The 14,828-nt window shown below is 37.0% G+C and overlaps 1 protein-coding gene across 1 annotated transcript in view; it reads right to left on the bottom strand.

The window, feature by feature from the left end:
• LOC123675657 (lysine-specific histone demethylase 1A) overlaps window positions 1–14,828 on the bottom strand; it is a 578,526-nt gene that overhangs the window by 62,788 nt on the left and 500,910 nt on the right. The window lies entirely within an intron of this gene.

Here is a 14,828-nt window from a genome sequence, read left to right as displayed (position 1 = left end):
CTTAGCTTTATTGATACGAACTGAATGCTTTTACTTCTTTCACTAAAAGCAGATGCTATCACTCTTATCATTTCGTCTTGAGCAAATGATATGGCGATGGATATTGAGAAGGAACACACAAACTGAACTACAACACAGCGATGCTGTTATAGGAGTAGAAGAACAGTGTTATCAACTGCATAGTTGATCGCAAGAACTATATAATCTGTAACAAACGTAATAACAATTCCAGCAACAAGGTGGTCTATTTTCTGAACCGTATGAGCCCGGTCGAGCATGTAAAAACTCATCGGAATTCGCATCTAGCAGTTTCTCCTTCGGACTATCACTTGTTTCGATCGATGTCACATGGTCTGGCTGAGCAGCACTTCTGGTCTTATGAAGAAGTAAACAAATTGGAGGGATTCGTGGATAGCTTCAAAAGATGACCAGTTTTTTTAACGCGGGGTTCGTACACTGTCCGAAATAATTGAGAAAGTAGTGGCCAGCGATGGACAATACTTTGAATCATAAATGTATAACCAGTTGTTCCTCATAATAAAGCCTCGAATTTCTGAAAAAAAAACCACAGAAGCAAAGTTGTACACCTATGTACTCACTCGTCAAATTGAAAGAATAAGTGAAATAATACACTGATCAACAATTGCTAGGGATCACTTATGAACTTCTCTTCATTTGTATTTTTTTCAAGTTATCTCGTGAATATCTGTACATTATATGTTCTCTAAGGAAAAAGTAATATGTTTTGAGTTGATTATATTAAAGTCTTCCTCACTTCATCGGCTCTTGTTCACAAAATCGATTATTATCTGTAGGCTGTTACAGGTGGAGTGAAAAGCAATGTGGTATTTGTTATTAAATCTGTTTTTTTCTCTCGTTCAAACATATAAGGTGACAATAATTGAAGAAATGAGAACAATATCAGCTTATCATTCATGCCGAGAAGAAGTTTGGCTCCTGTGCAACTGGGCCAAATCATACGGTGGATACAGGTACATACAGGTTTGTCCCAGCGAGAAGTGTCCCGGCGGTTGAATGTTTCGGAAAGTGTCGTGAGTCGGGCTTGGAATAGGTTCATCCAAAACGACTCAGTAGCTTATGTTCATGGGGAAGGTCGGCAGCGCAGTACAACAGCTGCCCAAGATCGTCTTTTGATCCTCAATGCTAGGAGAAATCCCACTTACCCGGCGTCGCGGCTCAATAGATCACTGAGAGTTGCAACAGGAGTTCTAATTTCGAACCAGACTGTAAGACGACGACTACATGTTCGTGGTTTGAGAGCACGTAGGAGGGTACAACATCCCCGTTTGAATAGGGAACACCGGGTTCATCGACGGCAATGGTCTGAGGAGCACCGCAATTGGACACTTGAAGATTGGAGCCGTTGTTTATTTACGGATGAGTCTAGATTTCGTTTGGTCAACTCCGATGGACGAATTCTTGCTTGGAGGGAAAGAGGCCGAAGGTATGCAGAACAGTTTATGGTACCCACAACAGCTTTTGGCGGAGGTTCTATATGTGTATGGGGAGGCATTTGTTTGAACCAACGCACAGAGTTGGTGGTTCTGCAGAACACCACCATGACCAGCCAGAGATATCACGATATGATTATTGAACCCATAATTGTTCCGTTTGCGGCTGCTGTGGGCGAGAATTTCATTTTAATTGACGATAATGCCCGCCCACACCGTAGTCGTCTGGTTAATGAAGCGCTAGAAATTCATGCTATTGATAGGATGGACTGGCCAGCTCGCTCTCCAGACATGAATTGCATCGAACATGTCTGGTCTGAGATGTCTAGACAATTGTCAACCTCAGAACAACTGATCAATAACCTGGAGGACCTTTCTAACGCTTTACGGGATATTTGGACGAATTTGCCCCAAAATTTTATAAATCGTTTGATCGAAAGTATGCCTCGTAGGGTAGAATGCTTGAGACGAGCTCGTGGGGGACCAACTAGGTACTAGCTTAACCCAAACTTCAGCCTTCTTGTGATTTTTTTATGTTATTCAAACACCGAATTTTGAGTGTTCCTAATAAAGTCTTTTTTTCTCTCCAACTTTCCATTTTTTCATTCTTTTCTCAAGTGAACCATATTATCAACTGAAAATACTCTGATATCTGACTAAATTTATAATCTTGGAGCGAATATTTCAGAAATAAATTCAGAACAACCAAGTGATCCCTATCAATTGTTGAGCAGTGTATATTATTTCACACAACTGAACTACAACACAGCGATGCTGTTATAGGAGTAGAAGAACAGTGTTATAAACTGCACAGTTAATCGCTAGAACTATATTCTGTAACAAACGTAATAACAATTCCAGCAACAAGGTGGTCTATTTTCTGAACCGTGTGAGCCCGGTCGAGCATGTAAAAACCCATCGGAATCCGCATCTAGAATCCTTCCATACCTCGGAGATACCTCGTACATGCATATTTTCCAATCTAGTTGACACGAAATATTAACCATGACGTCGTAACCAGCGGGGCCACCGCAATTCGAATCAACTGTTATATCGCAGCTTCCCATGCTCGCGCCAAACCGCGTCCTTTCATCGGTTAATTTCATCTGGCCGATCTGCACGAAAACGCATACCCATTTGCGGAATTTATCGCTTTTATTTCTCATTAACTTCCACCGGTGCCGTTTCGGGGAAAACGGAGATCCCGTTGCATTCGCCCAGTGCTCTTTATCAATCCCTCACAACGTGATTATTAAGTGAGGATCACCCTCTGGGCCCGTGGCGTCCCACTGATTCTGGGACTGGAAGTGCATCAATCAAGCGGCTAACGTGCCTTCGACCGTTTTCGTGACTCGAAAAACCATTGGCGGGGATCGTTTTTGGACATTCGTATTTTGTGTGCGTTTGCTATATCTACACTCTACAGATTGATCCTTCAGAGAAAGCTCTAGGTTTCAATCTTCCTGGGAAAACTTGGTGTATTTTAAATCGACTTAGGACTGGTCATGATTGTTGCAATAGTATGCTCTTCAAATGTTATTTTATTGAAAGCTCACTATGTGAGTGTGGTGAAGAAGAAACCATTGATCACTTGGCGAATACTTGTTCAATTTATGAATTTCCTCGTGGTTTCCAAGCTATTCGTTCAGTTTCAGATTCTTTTTTGGAATACGGCTAATGGCCCTGGTAGTCGAAGCCGTAGAACTTAAAAACTTAACTTAACTTAACTTAACTTTTTTGGAATGGGTCGCTATTTTCAAATGATTATGATGGAAACAAACATTTATTTTGCCTTTCTGGTTCCTTTCTTCTTCGTTTTCAGAATTTATTATAAAGTGGACAACCTTTGTTGGAGAGGAAGGATGGAGAAGATTTCGTTTGGATGAAGAGAAAGCCCTTCAATATGAATATAAATATGTCAGCATATTCTGTGAACAAATACACAAACCATTCACTGCACATATAGGGGGAGACAGAGAATTTGCTTAGGTTTTTATCTGTGCGCTTGTATCATAACAAGCCAATTAAAAAGTCCCAGATCTACCATAGTAAAACACTTTTTTTGGCAAAATTCGATTTTATTATTCAACATAGTTGCCTTCGAGTGCGATACAGCGATTGAAGCGATCTTTCCAACTTTTCAATACCATTTTTGTAATTTAAATTGTCTTTCGTTTCAGAATAGGCCTCAGTTTCGGCGATTACTTCTTCATTGGCACTAAATTTCTTTCCAGCGAGCATTCTTTTGAGGACTGAGAACAGAAAAAAGTCGCTGGGGGCAAATCTGGAGAATACGGTGGATGCAGAAGCAATTCGAAGTCAATTCATTGCCATTGTTTTCAATGATTTGTGACACGTCGCATTGTCTTGATGAAACAGCACCTTCTTTTCTTCAAATGGGTCCGATTTAATTCTTTAAACGATCAAATAACGCTATATAATAATCGCTGTTGATGGTCTGGCCCTTTTGGAGGTAATCAATGATTGCGCATACCAGAATATTGAAGCCATAACCTAGCCAGTTGACTGTTGTATTTTTCCTCGCTTTGGATTCGGTTCATCGTGTGCAGTCCACTCAGCTGACTGTCGGTTGGACTCTTGAGTGAAATGATGGAGACATGTTTCATCCATTGTCACAAATCGACGCAAAAATTCAGGTTAATTGCACTTAAACAGCTTCAAACACTCCTCAGAATCATTAATACGTTGTTGCTTTTGACCGATTGTGAGCTCGCACGACACGACTTTCTCGTGTACAAATTTTCATGCACAATATGATGTACACGTTCAGATGATATCTTCACAATGTCTGCTTCAAAATTATTTTGTAAACTTATTTGATTTTTTCGTCGGTGACAGCCTCTTTTGGGCGTCCACTGCGTTCGCCGTCTTCGGAGATCATTTCACCGCGTTTAAACTTATCATACCAATCAATGATGGTTGATTTTCCTAGTGCAGACCCCGGAAACTCTTCATCAAGCCAAGATTTTGCTTCAACTGTATTTTTCCCTTCAAAAAGCAATATTTTATCAGCACCCGAAATTCTTTTTTCCCATCTTTTTTCAAATAACAACAGTAGCTACACTCACAACGCCATATCTCACAAACTAATGGTCGGACTGCTGTCAAATTTTGACACGTATCATTTGAAGGTGGGTACTAACTAAAAATTGGATTTAACACAAGCATGTTTTCATGGAAATAAATGTCAACATAAATGTGAGAACGAATTACTGGTCAAAAAGTAAACAAGAATCATTCAACAATCACCGTATTTCTCTAGTATAGTCAGGTCGACCTTTTCTCTCTTAAAGTTATCTACAGAAAAGAGCATTTGGCGTAGATACTGGATGGATACATCCAAATTTGTTAAATTCATGCGGATTATTCCTAAGCGTGAATGTACTAACAGTACTCAGAGCGAGAATGTATGTTATCAGTTAATGTACATTTCCTACCTGAAACTCTATCCCCAAATGAAATATGGTTGAATAAATATGAGAAAAACATGAACATTCAATCTTCTGTCGATTGAAAATGTTGAACGACTGAATTTTCGAGCCCTGTGTGATGACGCGACCTACCCAAGTTTATTGAGCCGGAAAAACTGAACTCTCATCAGGAAGAAATACTAATAAATCAAGAGGATACCACCGTTCACGCACAGAACTAAAAACTCAACTTTTAACATTTCATGTTTGACAGCCGAACAGGTTTTTTGATTCATGACGCAGGTTCATGAAACGAGATCTTTTTCTCACATAAAACAGAAGTAGTAACGTAATAACATAGATTAGTTAACCGCGGTATTCTTGGACATGAGAAAACGCGAACCAGATGATGAACAAGAGCAGACTCTTGAAACATGACCAGCTTCTTCATCAAGAACAGATGTAATTACTGATATTGGGCGACCCCCTGAGAATTAGAATGTTAATGTACTATCCATTTGGCGTAAGAGGTATAATTGGTGTTTAGTTACGACTCTCAGAGCTCTCCTGATATGGCCAAAATGTGATATTACCATATCAGATGAAAAATTTCTACGTTAAAAAAATACAAGAGTAATGATCACAAAGCTTTTTTCTCGATTCGTATACTTAAATAATCATTCAAGGATCATTTTGAGGAACTTTTCTTTATTGAACTCTGATTTCCAAAGCGATCAGTCTATGATTTTGTCCCAATGTATATATTTTCCAATTTTGAGGAGGTAATGTTCCCAAACGATAAGGGTCGATATTTTTCTATTAATATAACCGAAACTTTAATCAAGAAGGAAGTTTTCATTCGGAAGCACAACGACCTTATATATATACAGGGTGCGGCACGGAGGATGGATGGTTTTAAAAAAATAATAAAAGCGTTAATTTTTACTCAAAAACACATTTATTGACGGAATCAGATTCTCAAGGAAATAGCATTTGAGACAGTCAAGTGTGGAAAATCACATCAGGCATGTGGTGGCCGAAATCGGTGATGCAGTGCTGGAGGCGCTCTTGGAAGTTCGCGTAGACTCTCTCCAACATCGCTCTCTCAACTTGGGCAACTTCCACGCGAATAGCCCTTTTCAATTCGTCCAGAGTTCGGGGCTTGGTCTCGTATACTCTAGCCTTGAGGTGTCCCCATAAGAAAAAATCGCATATGGATAAATCTGGGGACCGGGGAGGCCAACTTTTGGGCTGTGCAGCGGTCTTTCGTGTAAGTGTTGCGGATTTTCATTAGCCCAATAACGGCAATTCTGCCGGTTAACCATGCCGTTGAGGTGAAAGTGGGCTTCGTCACTCATGAACAAAATGAGGTTCTCATTTTGATCGATCAGTGCTTCCATCTCACGTGCGAAGTTCATTCGTTGTGCATAATCTCCGGGGTGTAACTGTTGCACAATGGCCAATTTGTAGGGGTGAAAGCGAAGATCCATATGCAAAATTCGCAACTGGTAAATAAATGCTAGGAACACACGAGTCTAACGGCACCTTCCCCACTTCTCTCGTCCTCAGTGGGGGAAAGTTATGCCCATCTGAAAAACGTCCGCCCTCCGTGCCGCACCTTGTATAAATATAATATGTAAGAATATAGGAAAATAATAGGGAAAGCACTGACGTGAATTCCGGAAAATTTGTGCGCTCGTTCATTCATTCATTTGAACCCTTGGCGATTACATATACACTATTATGTGGTCCCAAAGGCAAATGAATAAATCAGAGTAAAAGTACTCCTGATTTCACTTCAGGACTTCCTTAACCTCTACTTAGTTAATTTTGAATTAGTAACCACAAATTCGAATTCATAAATTGTCGCTTCTCTAATACAAATTTTTATACTCGAGCTAATTAGCATTTCCAACTACTACTGTGAAAATAAGTTGCGTCCGAAACTCAGAGTTTTGAGAATAAATTTCACAACAACTTTTTTTAATTCTGCATTTCCAACTTTCAGTTTTCTTATCCGTTTCCCGAAAAAAGTGCATCCAATCGAAAAAAGACCAGAGTTTTTTTTTCAGTACAAAAAATTGGGTTTTCAGGTTTAAAAAAATATGAGCGACAATAAGGTTGTATTCTGGGAGACCCTGTATATCTACTGAAAATTCTGAATTTATAGATATATGTCAGATTTTTTGAAGAAATTGCACGAACTGGTAAATGTACAAGAGAATTATTTCCCCTGAATGAATATAATATCATGCCTCTAGCAAAACGACTTCAATGAAAGTCGAATAACTTCGAATCGAATTGAATACCAATAGAATCACTGAACTTTTTCCTCGATTAAACTTCAGATTCCTTCCTTCGATAACGAGGATAGGCGCCGGTTCCACCCGTATAACCATCTAGAACTTCTTCACCGTCTGTTACGATCCTCCCAATGAGAATCATCTGACGTCTCCCGAATTAGTATCGTTTATCATTGTACAAACGATCGGAATTATAAATTTCCTCGAGTTCTTCCCCTTTCCGACAGTTACAGCTGGAGGAATACATCACCACCGTTCTTCGACACCAGATAGTGATCTCGATTGTTTTGTTCATGCGGCATATCAAATTAGAACACCTTTTCAGTTGCCTATCGTCTAGGCTGGACGATGGAGAACATCCTGTATCAGTTAGCACAATGGATACAAGATCGGCAGTTAGCGGACCTATCATTATTTGGTGAAGTAATTACACGGCTGTTACCAAAGATGACAAGACCCGTTCTTCGCGTTTGGCCGTCAGTTTAACGAGATGTGTAGGCTTCACAGAATTAGAACCAATACAGCGATCACCTTTTTTTTTCTTATCATTAATGACGAATTTATTGGAGGTGAAGAAGATATGAATTTTAAAATTCATGACTATGGATTTATGTAAATTTCGTGAATACTCAACGTCCGAAATTCATTATTTAAATTTTTAGAGATATTCTTGAAGAAGAAAATTGATACGCATAAGGAAGAAATCAATGAAGATTTTTTCGACAACAGAAAAATATGTTTTTTTATGCTTTGATGGTTTAAACTTACCTACATGTTAATTAGTTCAGAATTTATTGAATCATAAAAATAGTAGACAAATATCATGAAAATTTCAAACAAGTTTATTGATTTTTCCTTTCACATAAAATATATTGAATCATTAAATTTTGTATATTCTCAAGACACGATCAACAGGTAATTTTAAACGAAGCTTAAAATCATTATTCTTCATAAACACGCAAAATCTCAACTCGATCTTATCACTTGCAAAATCTTGATTCAGTAGGATCTCTTGTCATGGAGATAGATATAGACTATTTTTTTCTGGTTCTGGTGGAGCGATCGAAATGAAATTTGATGTGAACCTTGAAATTGTCATTGTTCATTCAAATATGCAGAATTTCAATCCTGTCTGAGTTGTTGATTTCTATATTCTGCTGAATTTTATTAGGTTTTTATAATGCGTTCAACATAACATTTTTTATGAAGCTTGAAATTGTTTTTTGCATCTATACGCGAAATTTCAACTGGGTTACTAGTGGTTACAGGCATACTATTCATTTTATTTTTCTTGAATTTTCTCTGGTTCTGATGAGACGACCGACATGAAATTTTACTTGATATTTTTATATATTTCATTTAAATGCTGAAAACTGCTACGCACCACCAATTGATATATCAGCTACGTCTCAGATTGCGCCCTCTCAAAAATTACGCATATGCCAGTAGAGCATTAACCAGATGTGTTTTTCCGTATATTATATCCAAATGTCAACTTTCTTGTCCAGAAAAATATTTTCTTTTCAATTTCAACAATGCATATTCGATTGAGAAGAAATGTCATATATATAGTATAAACAAACCATAACCATAGAAAACTCAAGATTAATATTAACCCATTATTTACGTGATCACAAAATCGACCTAGTTGAAATTTAGAAAGTTCATATGAAAAACACTTTCAAGCTTTATGCCGAATTTCAAGCTAATCATATCATCGGAACATCAGAAAAAAATACCCAATATTTCCGTGATTACAGATTCGATCAGGCTGAGATTTCGCATGTATCTACAGGGTGTTCTGATTTGTTTCCGACAAACTGAAATGGGTGATAGATCACATCATTTTAAGCAAAAAAGTTCCTATGAACATGGGTCCGGAAATGCTTCGTTTCCGAGATACAGGGTGTTAAAGTTGAAAAAATAATTCGCGTTTTATTTAATATATTTTGACTGCTTCGAAATCCTTCCATGAAATTATTCCTATTCAAATATTAAATTTAAATTCATTTTGAAAATTTCTAAGGCGAAATGCATGCGAATTTTCTATTGCCCACTAATAAGTAGAAGTGGTATGCTATGTAATTGTTGTTTTTAAGTGTTCTGAATATTCTGTTTCCTAAAATATTGCGTTGTTGGGATGCTTTACGAATACTGAGTTTTTATTTTCTTCGAAGGTCTGTAAAATCCTATTTCTCTGTAGATGGTCTCTTCTTTGTATGCTTCGTTCGGGCCTTTGGTAACCAATACCATTTTCCTGTATTTGTTGATAAGCTATTAACTTAGTTAACTATAATTAATGACATCTGAACCTAACACACTTTAAATCTGTCATTGTGTATAGCCATTTTAAATCTATTGCCGCAACAATTGTTGAATGTAAAACAATCAATCATTCGAAGATGTCATTTGTGCATTCAACAGAACGGTGGACATTTCGAACACGTTCTTTAAAAATTATTATGTTATTTTGTTTTGTTCTAAATTGTTACTTCTAAAAAATATTTAATTTAAAATTATTACAAATTTGTTTCTACATGTTTTAGAGATTACAAAAATATGGATTTGGCTTCAAATGCGTTTTTCTCTGAAACGGTTGCCCCTAGCAACTTAAATGAGTTATACCTTTTTTAACTAGAAAAGTCAGGGGAATCGATTTTTTTAGTCCAGAATGACGTACAGGGTAGCACATAAAAGTTGCTACGGTTTAAAGGGGACGAAATGATTGCCAGTGGCGCCCTCTAGAAAATACAACCAAATCGACCACAAATTTGAATTTCTCACCTCAAAAAACCCTATGTACCAACTTTCATGCAATTATTTGGAATCAGTCGAAAGATATTTGAGAAAATGCGAATTATTTTTTCAACTTTAACACCCTGTATCTCGGAAACGAAGCATTTCCGGACCCATGTTCATAGGAACTTTTTTGCTTAAAATGATGTGATCTATCACCCGTTTCAGTTTGTCGGAAACAAATCAGAACACCCTGTATATAAAGAATAATCATTTCATGCACAATTTTGTTAATTTTGTGTTAATCGGTCATAAGAATCATAGAAAATTAAACCAGAATATCGAATGATTAAATTGAAGAAATCACTGACGTGAAGTCACCTATGCTTATTTCATTGTGAAGAGGAAGATATGCCATTAACGATGGAAAAGATGCCAGCTGAATGGCCGCCACGGCTACGGTTGCAGCAACATATCCTTTACATGAAATTTTCCATGACCAATTTGCACATTAATATCCTTGGTAACTTCACAAATTTCTTCTTTTAGGTCTTAAATCGGTTGTGAAGCATTAGCATATAACTTATCTTTCACGTGGCCCCAAAAATAAAAGTCTAAGAGTGTTAAATCACAAGATCTCCGTGATCAGTATATATTACCTCTGTGATGAACTATGTTTATTTGTTGAAGTTCTCGAATAAACTTTATTATTATCAATTGTGATCACCTTCAAAAGTGACATCTGCTCAGATCGCGGGCTATTCAAAATGAAACCTCTTATTGAAAACACCCTATACCAGTGAAATAATGAAGTCAAAATTATAGCTTATTGACTTTTGAGAAAATCAACCAACATCTCAGTGACTTTTCAACGCATGATCAAGCGAAAAAAGTTTCCTTTTTTAAAGCATTTTCACCCTAATTTACCAAGTCTGTTCAAGTTTATGATGTAGGTAATTGTGTTTGAAAACAAGAATATATCCAGGTTAGCTCGCTCAAACGTAGCTAAGTGTTTCTGATTTCCAGAAGAGATATGCATTAAACGCCACGAATAAAAAAAAATATGTGTGTAGTATGTCGGTCACTACAGAAGAATTACTCAGAAAACATATATCGCTTCCTGCTAATTGATTGGTCCGGAGATTGTAGCAAATTATTCATCCATTACCTTCTACTCTCAAACGATTACCAGCCGGTAGTTAGTCCCCTAGTTTATTGATATCCTACGAGATTAAACTTGCAATTATCTTTTCGCTAGATGGTAACTGAGTGCTGATAAACGAAATATTCATAATTGATAATCACATTTTCTCATTATTCAGTCTGTTTTAAATCACTGCCTGTTAGTTACTTGCGACACGTAGTTGCGTGATAGGCAAGGGTAATTAAAATAATTCGCAATATTGGATAGGAAGGGCGCTGTATAGAACGTTTCGAATTGACGTAAAGAATATTCATTTTGCATAAATGTATATCATTAATATGCAGCACAGGCAATACTCAAAACTTCAACAGCACAAACTGATTACACAGGTACAGTGGATATTCAGTTATAAGTGGTGGAGTGGGAAACCAGCAAAGTGCAGAGTTTAAGGATAACGGGCATGGATTAGATACAATTAACGAATTTTTAATTGGACTGGAATCCTATCTCCTTGAAGGTAGTTGATTGCAGTTCAGATAGGATGAAATAATTTCATGGGGTATTAATAATATGAACCATCAACAAGACAACACAAGAAATAGATTGGATGAGGTAGAGATAGATGAAGAAAGTTAATTATATGGAATTGAACAGTGATAGAATTCTCGATTTGAAAGTTTTGATACGTGGTAAAGCAGAGAAATATATCGCGTTAGTTTTCAATTAATTATTGCAATAATGCTGAGCATTTATCACGAACAAATTAAATTTATATTTCCTTATAACAACGATTGGAATATCTTATGATATTCATAATCGATTTATACACAGCAAATATCATTTCTATGAGGAAACCGTAATAGAAACAGTGGAATAGAAATGAATTATAATAATAATGTCCTTCATGTCAGACATTATGCAGTAGCCAACAAAATGTTTTCCGTTTTTAACATTATTATATTGACAAATACAAAAATATGCAGATTTAGAGCCAATGTTATATTATCTGCGGAATACATGAACTCAATAACACCACTCAGTGACTCAGTGAGAAATCTTCCCCGATATAGTGCGTCCACCCTTATCAAAACTGTTACCAATTGGATTGCGAATTTCGATTTGCATCTTATTTCGGGAAAAGGGTATTAGTGTATGATTTTTTTCTCATAACACTTTTCCTTCACAAGATATTCAACTTGAATTTGGCATAGATATTCCAATTTAAAGTTTTCATCACGTGATATGTTAATTTTGAATTCCAATCTACCAGGTGATACTTTTTCTGGAACCAGTGCGTTTTTCTGTTCTCCAGAACTTTTTTTGGTGAACTACTGGTAGTTTGGTCCAGTATTACACTTCTCGTTTTCTTGTAATTTCGTCGTAACTGCTACCGATATCGAGTAAAATATTTTGTAAAATTCACTAGTGAAAACCTTACTCTCCTAGGAAAAATCGATTTATTATGAAGATCTAGTTGAAAGCTGTGGATGAATGAATATATTAATTAAAAGTTTTGATAAATATTTATTAGGTGCACAAATTTGCTTCCGCCGATTTGCAATAGATGGCTGTAACGGTAAGTACCAGTCGAAATGAATAGATCGTTAATGACATACAATAAGCTTAGGTATTTGTAAACATAAAGCCATCGAAATATTAGTCGATTTGTGTTAGCATCATAAAGTTCTTCCCGATTGAAGATGCCAGCTTACGAACCAAATTCTCGTCATTTGCAGGAAGTTTTAAGTTTTTTCAGCTTTGATATGAAAAAATCTATGACTGAGGCTTAATCGATTGTTCTCGAATACCTATGATGAGGCCTCTATTAGTGAAAGAACGTGCCGAGAGTGATTTCAAGGCTTCAAGAACTGTGATTTTGACGTCGAAGACTAGAGAGAAGGTTTTCGAAGATGCAGAATTGGAGGCATTACTTGATTAAGACTCGTGTCGAACGCAACAAGAATTGGGAGTTACGCAACTAGCCATTTCAAAACGCCTAAAAGTCGTGAGAATGATTCAGAAACAAGGAAATTGGGTGCCGAATGAGTTGAAGCCGAGAGGTGTTAAACGCCGTTTGTTTGCTTGTGAGCAGCTGCTTGCATTGTGACTAGAGAGGAAAAATGGGTTCATTACGATAATTGTAATTTTAGAAAATCATGGAGATATCCCGGCAATGCTTTCACTTCGACTGCCAAACCGAAGATTCACAGTTCCAAGGTCATGCTCAGTCTTTGGTGGGACCAGATCGGTGTTGTGTATTATAAGTTGTTAAAATCGACTGAAACAATCACAGGCGATCGTTATCGAACGCAATTAATGCGTTATCCAGAGTTGCTTCCTCGGACTATCACTTCTTTCGATCAACGACACACGACCTAGGTGATCAGCACTTCCGGTCCTATGAAAAAGTAAAAAATTCGATCGATTTGTGGATCGCTTCAAGAGATGGCCAGTTTTTTCAATGCGGAATTCGTACGGTGCTTGAAAGATGGGAGGAAGTAGTGGCCAGCGATGGACAATATCTTGAATAATGAATTTTAACCAGGTTTTTATAATAAAGTCAAAAAAACGGCGAAAGCAAAGTTATACGCCCATGTATTTACCCAATCTGAAGCGTTTGTGGGCCATGTGTATAGACCTTTTCTATTTCTTGAAATTATTCGAGGAATATCTCATTTTCCCCTCCAATTTAGAAACGCCATGATTAACTCTCAACGAGTTATTCGTCATTTCTCAAAAAAAATTATTTGAAACCAATCAGAACCTGTGTATTTCTTGAGAGTGCAATAATCACCGGAATTAACGGTGAACGGCAAGTTTTTGAGTTCAAGAAAGAAACTGGAAACATCAGATCATCTCTATGAAATCGGTTACCAAAACAGAATTTGACGTTTTTTTAGGTTATATGAGGTTCGTATGAACAGAGCGTTTGAATTAGACTTTGCACCATTTGGCTAAACATTGATTGAAAATTTAAACGTTGATTACTCTATGATTTCTCAAGAGAAATCAGAAATAAATCAATGGTTAAATTCCAATCAATGTTTAGTCAAATGGTGCAACTGGTCCTTAAAATTTCATTTCAGAAAATAGGGATAAGTCATTAATTTTAACAGTCTTGTTTGACTTGTAAAATTGACTAATCTATGTTATCTGGAGCTTTCAACTTGAAAAGAAAAATTAAAATGCGTTTCAGAAACCCAAAATGACGCTTGACCTACAATTAACTTCTAATATTTGACCACTGTGCTAGCTGGCAGAATGTTCAAATTGAAGGAGTTAACCTTACTTTCAGCAACCCAAATGACAATAGACCACAGAATTGACAGCTGCTAAGTTGAATTTTACGTTGATTGGCCTCTCAGAAACCGGCCATTTAATTTATAAAAAACACAGGATTTCTTTAAATTTTCAATTTCAACATCTCGACTACTTTCCACTTATGATACCGAGTGGTACCCAACCGAAACAGTGTAAATCACGTCCGACGAATGGGCGTTTACAATGGCAGTGGGCATATTCGCATACGTTGAGTTGGTGGTACGGACATGTTCAATCTACGTCAGGTAACTTACAGCTTCTATATGTTATAAACAAGCCGATTTTTCAACGCCCGTCCCAGTCAACACGCATGTCGAGTATATATTGGTGTAATATAAACAGAACGGAATAAACTGGCAAATTGATTCGAGTGCATAAATTCGTAGAAAGAGATGTTTCTCTAACGCCGCCGCGGAGGAAT

The sequence above is a fragment of the Harmonia axyridis genome, chromosome 3, assembly GCF_914767665.1.
Source record: "Harmonia axyridis chromosome 3, icHarAxyr1.1, whole genome shotgun sequence".
Lineage (NCBI taxonomy): Eukaryota > Metazoa > Arthropoda > Insecta > Coleoptera > Coccinellidae > Harmonia > Harmonia axyridis.
This window is presented reverse-complemented; position numbering and strand designations above follow the sequence as displayed.